A 5867-nucleotide genomic window follows, 5' to 3' on the forward strand; every position below is an offset into this window, starting at 1 on the left:
TTTTTTTTTTTTTTCTTTTCTTTTCATTATCTAGTCATCAAGAAGCAGGCCTCTGGAACTTCTGGTCTACTGGCTTCAAGTTGAGATTCCCAAGACCTTCTATCTGGGCGGTGAGGTATAGGGGAAGGGGCATGGAATTTCCATTCCCTCGTTGGGCCCACCACCCTCCAGGAAACTCCATATGTTCAGCTATCTGGAAGCTCTTTGAACCCTGTCCTTTTGAGTTTTTATGGCGTCCTCATTACATAAGCATGATTGATTAACCCATTGGTGAGCAAGTGGACTTTCAGCCCCTTTCCCCTCGATGGAAGTTGGAAGGTAGGGCTGAAAGTCCCAACCCTCTAATCATGCTTTTGGCTTTCAGGTGACCAGTCCCACCCTGAAGCGATCAGTCTAGTTTAGCATACAAAAAGAAAGAACTTTGGAGATTCCAAGGATTTTAGGGGTTGTATGCCAGGAAGCAGGAGGGAAACCAAATGTATATTTCAGAATATCACAGATTCAGATGCTTATATACCTTTTCTCAAGGGGAGATGGGAAATGTAGATAATTGTTCTGGTAGGTATTAACTCATTCGGGAGAATGGATAGGTTAGGGAGACTGTCTGAAGGCAGACACTATTGGGAACGTGAGGAGTGGATCTGGGCAAAAACAACCATTGTCATATTTCACAGATAGAGTCCCCCAGGTAATTGCTTGGAGCTGCGCTCAGAAGAATAGATGAAAAATCTGTCTTAGCATAGTAACTTCAGCCTCTGCTCTTCTCTGGTGGTTGATCTTTCCTGGTTATTTGACCAGATTTCTTGGGAGGGAGTATTAAGACAACTGCATTTAAGCTTTCTTAGTCAGATAAGGAAATTCCAGAGTCTCTCCTGGTGCTTTGGGAAAGAAGATATGAGAGGCAGGGAGAAAGGAGAAAGGCCACAGAGATACTGTGGTTCTGAGGTTAATTTTTCAGGACTTTCAATTTCCAAAGCAGTCAGTATGGCGAAGTGTCATATTTTGGGGAATTGTTTTCTTTGACCCAACAACATTCAACCACATCAGACTGTGAACTCAGCTCTCCCTGGGTATCCTCAGAGAATTGGGTCCCCAACCTCCAAGGATACCAAAATTAAAAGATGCCCCACCCCAGTCCCCAATATAAAATAGCATAGTATGTGCATACAACCTATGCACATCCTCTTGTATACAGTCATACATTGCTTAAAGAAAGTTCTAAGAAACGCGTCAGTAGGCGATTTCATCATGTACCAACATCATCGAGTGTGTTTACACAAAGTTAGATGGTAGAGCCTGCTACACACCTAGGGCATATGGTATATGGCCTCTTGCTCCTAGCCTACAAACTATACATCATGTGAAGGTACTGAATATTGTACACCATAGTAACACAATGGTATTCGTGTATCTAAACATAACTAAATGTATAAGAGGAACTGTAAAAATATGGTATTATAATTTTAGGGGAAGAATCTTCTTATAAGCGGCCTCTAATTAACTGAAATGTCACTATGCTCATGACTGTAATTTAAGTCATCTCAAGATTGCTTACAACACTTAATAAAATGTAAATGCTATGTAAAGAGTTGTTATACTGTATTTTAATTTTTTGTATTATTTTTATTGTTGTATTGTTATTTTTTATTGTTTCGTTTTTTCCCGAATATTTTCCTTTCCTTTTCTTTTTTTTTTGAGACAGGGTCTCCCTCTGTTGCCCAGGCTGGAGTGCAGTGGCACGATCTTGGTTCACTGTAACCTTTGCTTCCCAGTCTCAAGCCATCCTCCCACCTCAGCCTCCCAAGTAGCTGGGACTACCATGCCTAATGTTTATATTTTTTGTAGAGATGGGGTATCGCCATGTTGCCTAGGCTGGTCTCGAACTCCTAAGCTCAAGCGATCCTCCCACCTCAGTCTCCCAAAATGCGGGAATTACAGCTGTGAGCCACCGTGCCAGGGATTTTTCCAAATATTTTCAATCTATGGTTGGTTGAATTCATGAGTGCAGAACTTGAGGATTCAGAAGGCCTACTATGTTATCTAGCTGAAGACTGCTTCTGCTTCACTTAGGGAAAATAAGTATTTGTTAAGCAAATGGATAAGAGAACACAAAATAGTGGGGAGGCTCTCACTTTATCCTCATCCTCATCAGAAAAAACATGCAATTTGGCTGGGCATGGTGGCTCATGCCTGTAATCCCAGCACTTTGGGAGGCCGAGGCAGGCGGATCACTTGAGGTCAGGAGTTAGAGACCAGCCTGGCCAACAGGGTGAAACCCCCTCTCTACTAAAAATACAAAAATTTAATGCACTTAATTTAATGCATTAAATTCTAATTAGAATTAAATTAAATTAAGTACATTAGAATTTAATGCACTTAAATTCTAATCTACTTTGAGATTATATATTTGAGTTTCCATTAAAAAAAAAAAAGTTGCTGTTTTGTCTTCTTCTTCTTCTTCTTCTCCTTTTTTTTCTGAGACAGGTTCCCGCTTGTTGCCCAGGCTGGGGTGCAGTGACACAATCATAGCTAACTGTAGCCTCAAATTCTCCTGCCTCAGCCTCCCAAGTAGCTAGGACTTACAGGCATGCACCACCAACCCCAGGTAAATTATTTATTTTTTGTAGACAGGGGGTTCTCACTGTGTTGCCCAGGGTGGTCTTGAATTCCTGGCCTCAAGCTATCCTCCTGCTGTGGTCTCTCAAAGTGCTGGAATGACAGACAGGTGTGAGCCTCCACGCCCAGCCCTGCTGTTTTTCTTTGAAAATAAAAGAAAAACTAAAAATACAGTGTAGAATAAAGTAAAAATAAAGTATAGAATATGCCAACATTTGATTATGTGGGTATTCTACCAAGCTTCCTGAGTATTATCCCCTCTCTTGAGAGCAAAATGTGGACACCATTACTGGACAAGAGTATCTCTGGCTTGCTTAGTGTCTCAGAAACTGGGAAGAATGGAGTTTACCCAGACTATGGAACCTAAAGGAAGCAATTAACAACTCACTGAAAACTTAGTTCATTTTAAAGGCAGCTTTTACCTATTCAATTGATGTGCTAACGTTTTCTTTTAAGGAAAGAGATTTCTATTGGATACGATATATACCTGAAAAAAAATGTGGGATTTTTTAGGTTTTTTTTTTTTTTTTTTGAGACGGAGTCTTGCTCTGTCGCCCAGGCTGGAGTGCAGTGGCACGATCTCGGCTCACTGCAACCTCCGCCTCCCGGGATCACGCCATTCTCCTGCCTCAGCCTCCAGAGTAACTGGGACTACAGGCGCCCGCCACCACGCCCCGCTAATTTTTTAAATATTTTTAGTACAGACAGGGTTTCACCGTGTCAGCCAGGATGGTCTCAATCTCCTGACCTCGTGATCCACCCGCCTCGGCCTCCCAAAGTGCTGGGATTACAGGCGTGAGCCACCGCGCCCGGCTGTCTACTGTTAAACCTTAAAATTGAAGAGGTCTTTGGCAGCTGGGAAGGTGCAGATAAACACTCAGTAACCCAGGGAGTTGCCTCCTGTGACAAAATAGAAGGTGAGAGCTTTAAAAAGAGACAGGCCAGGAGGTTCTGGCACCAGGAAGGAAAAGGTCTGGGGAGGAGCCCAGCTTTGAGAAATGGCCCTGCAGCTATGCAATAGAAAGTTGAGTGAGAATTCCTGGAGGCCACTGATCAGATTCAACAGTGACCTGGACACAAAACCATCCCTCCTGGCTGCCCTCCCACCTCCCCCACCGAACCCTCCAGGGCTCCCCTCAGTTGCTGGATAAGAGAGACTGTGGAACTGACCAGACCCCTCCTTCCTCTTGTCAATTTAGGCCAAAGGGGAAATGAAAAGTTGAAATGGTCTTAAATAGAAAGCACTTTTGCTACTTTCTCTTATCTGTACCTAGGGATAATTTTCATTCCAGTTAAATTATTTGGCAGATTAACATTTTAATATGTTCTTTGTTTCATTTTCCAGTGGGCCTTTTAATAAATGTAGCTGTATCTTCCAGTTTATGTCAGCTATGAGATGTCCCCTCAGCTGCCTTGAGTTTTGATTTTTTTTTTTCTTCTACTATCTCTACTCATCTCCAGATGGCCTTCTAACTTTATCAGGTTTTCTTTCTCAAGGTCATTTTTAGGAAAGCCAGTATCAGGAACTCCCTTGAAAACCCTACCAGGTATTTAGAGCTCAAATTTTGTAGTCCACGACTGAGAGTTCAAATCTGGTTGTAAAACCTTGGGTAAATAACTTATTTTCTTTAAGAGTGTATTCTCATATGTTAAATGCTGTCAACTGTACTCACTTGATTGAGTTTCTTAGAGAATTAAATGAGAAAGCATGGCAGGGTGCGGTGGCTCATGCCTGTAATTCCAGCACTTTGGGAGGCTGAGGTGAGTGAATCGCTTGAGCCCAGGAGTTTACAACCAACCTAGGCAACATGGTGAAACCCCGTCTCTACCAAAAAATACAAAAATTAGCCAGGCGTGGTGGCACGTGCCTGTAGTCCCAGCCACTCAAGAAGCTGAGTGGAAAGATGAGCTTGAGCCCAGGAGGCGGAGGTTGCAGTGAGCTGTGATCGCACCACCACACTCCAGCCTGGGCAACAGAGTGAGTCTCAAAAAAAAAAAAACCAAAAAACAAAAAAAAGCATGTAAAACACTTAGCACTGATGCATTGTTAATGATAAAATGATAATAACCTGCATTATTACTTTTGTTGTTAAGCAACGCTTCACTCCTTTTTCCTCCCACTCTCCAAACAATCTGAATAGCTTCCACAAGAAGAAACTGAGTTTTGTCTAAAATCATTATGTGTCACCCTCTGATTGCAAGTTCTTTTGTGTTTTCTGAATCGCAGTAGATCTAAACCCAGTGCAAATGTCTTAGCTCGTGTCCTTGGATACTTGCGCAAGCAAAGCAAGTCAGGTGTTAGCGGGGAGGCAATTAAAAGTGGTCTCCTCCTTTCTGTGGGTAACCAAAAAATAGATAAATAAGAGGCATAGGTCTCTAGTTGAAGACATAAACCCACAAGAAAAGCTAAATTATTTAAAGATAAATAAATCTGATCATATAATCTGCCTGCTAAAAATACTCTCAAGTACCCTATGCCTGCCTCCATTTACCAGTTTTTTCAACAATACTTATCCTCCTTGGTTTATACCTTTATGATACTCCAAGATCAGGCCCTTTCCTTTCCTCCAAGGAGAACTAATCTTGGATCACTTTCATTGGCTTAGCTGAGATTGTTCACTTTCGGGGTTTCTTATTTTTCCTCTGCCCCGAAACACACAAATAAATAAAAGCCCTGTTTCTACTTGCCATCAACACTCCATCAAGAACTCTCTCACTGGACTTTTTACTTATTGGTTGTGAGTTTTCTACATACCTAGCACTCTGTCTGGAAGTTGGTGCATAATAGGCACAACTTTAGTGACTGCAGCTAGCTGACTAGCAACAGGCAGGTTGCCTCTGGCTCGGTCTGGAAGGCCCTGGCCCTGAATGTGCCTTCAGGGAAAGGGCGGGTCCAACTGGGGAAACAATATCTAATAGTTGTGCTTTTATTTGTCGACTTATTTTAAAACCCAGGTTCATTTTTTTGAATTTGTTTTGACAGCATTCCTAAGATTTTTAATACTTTGATTAGAAATGTTCTAAGTTTTAGAAATTAATTAGACAGGCCTGGCGTGGTGGCCCATGCCTGTAATCCCTAAACTTTGGGAGGCCGAGGCGGGTGGCTCACCTGAGGTCAGGAGTTTGAGACCAGTCTGGCCAACATGGTGAAACACCATCTCTACTAAAAATACAAAATTTAGCCAGGTGTGGTGGTGCATGCCTGTAATCCCAGCTACTCAGGAGGCTAAGGCAGGAGAATCACTTGAACC

General features: G+C 42.3%; 1 long non-coding RNA gene across 1 annotated transcript in view; it reads right to left on the reverse strand.

Moving 5' to 3' along the window:
- Nucleotides 1-5867, reverse strand: part of LOC105538131 — a 21455-nt gene that overhangs the window by 13425 nt on the left and 2163 nt on the right. Inside the window, exon 3 of the long non-coding RNA XR_001005842.1 lies at nucleotides 4686-4950. This is a non-coding gene — a long non-coding RNA (uncharacterized LOC105538131). The remainder of the gene's footprint in view (nucleotides 1-4685; nucleotides 4951-5867) is intronic.

Source organism: Mandrillus leucophaeus, unplaced genomic scaffold, assembly GCF_000951045.1.
Source record: "Mandrillus leucophaeus isolate KB7577 unplaced genomic scaffold, Mleu.le_1.0 Scaffold1858, whole genome shotgun sequence".
NCBI lineage: Eukaryota > Metazoa > Chordata > Mammalia > Primates > Cercopithecidae > Mandrillus > Mandrillus leucophaeus.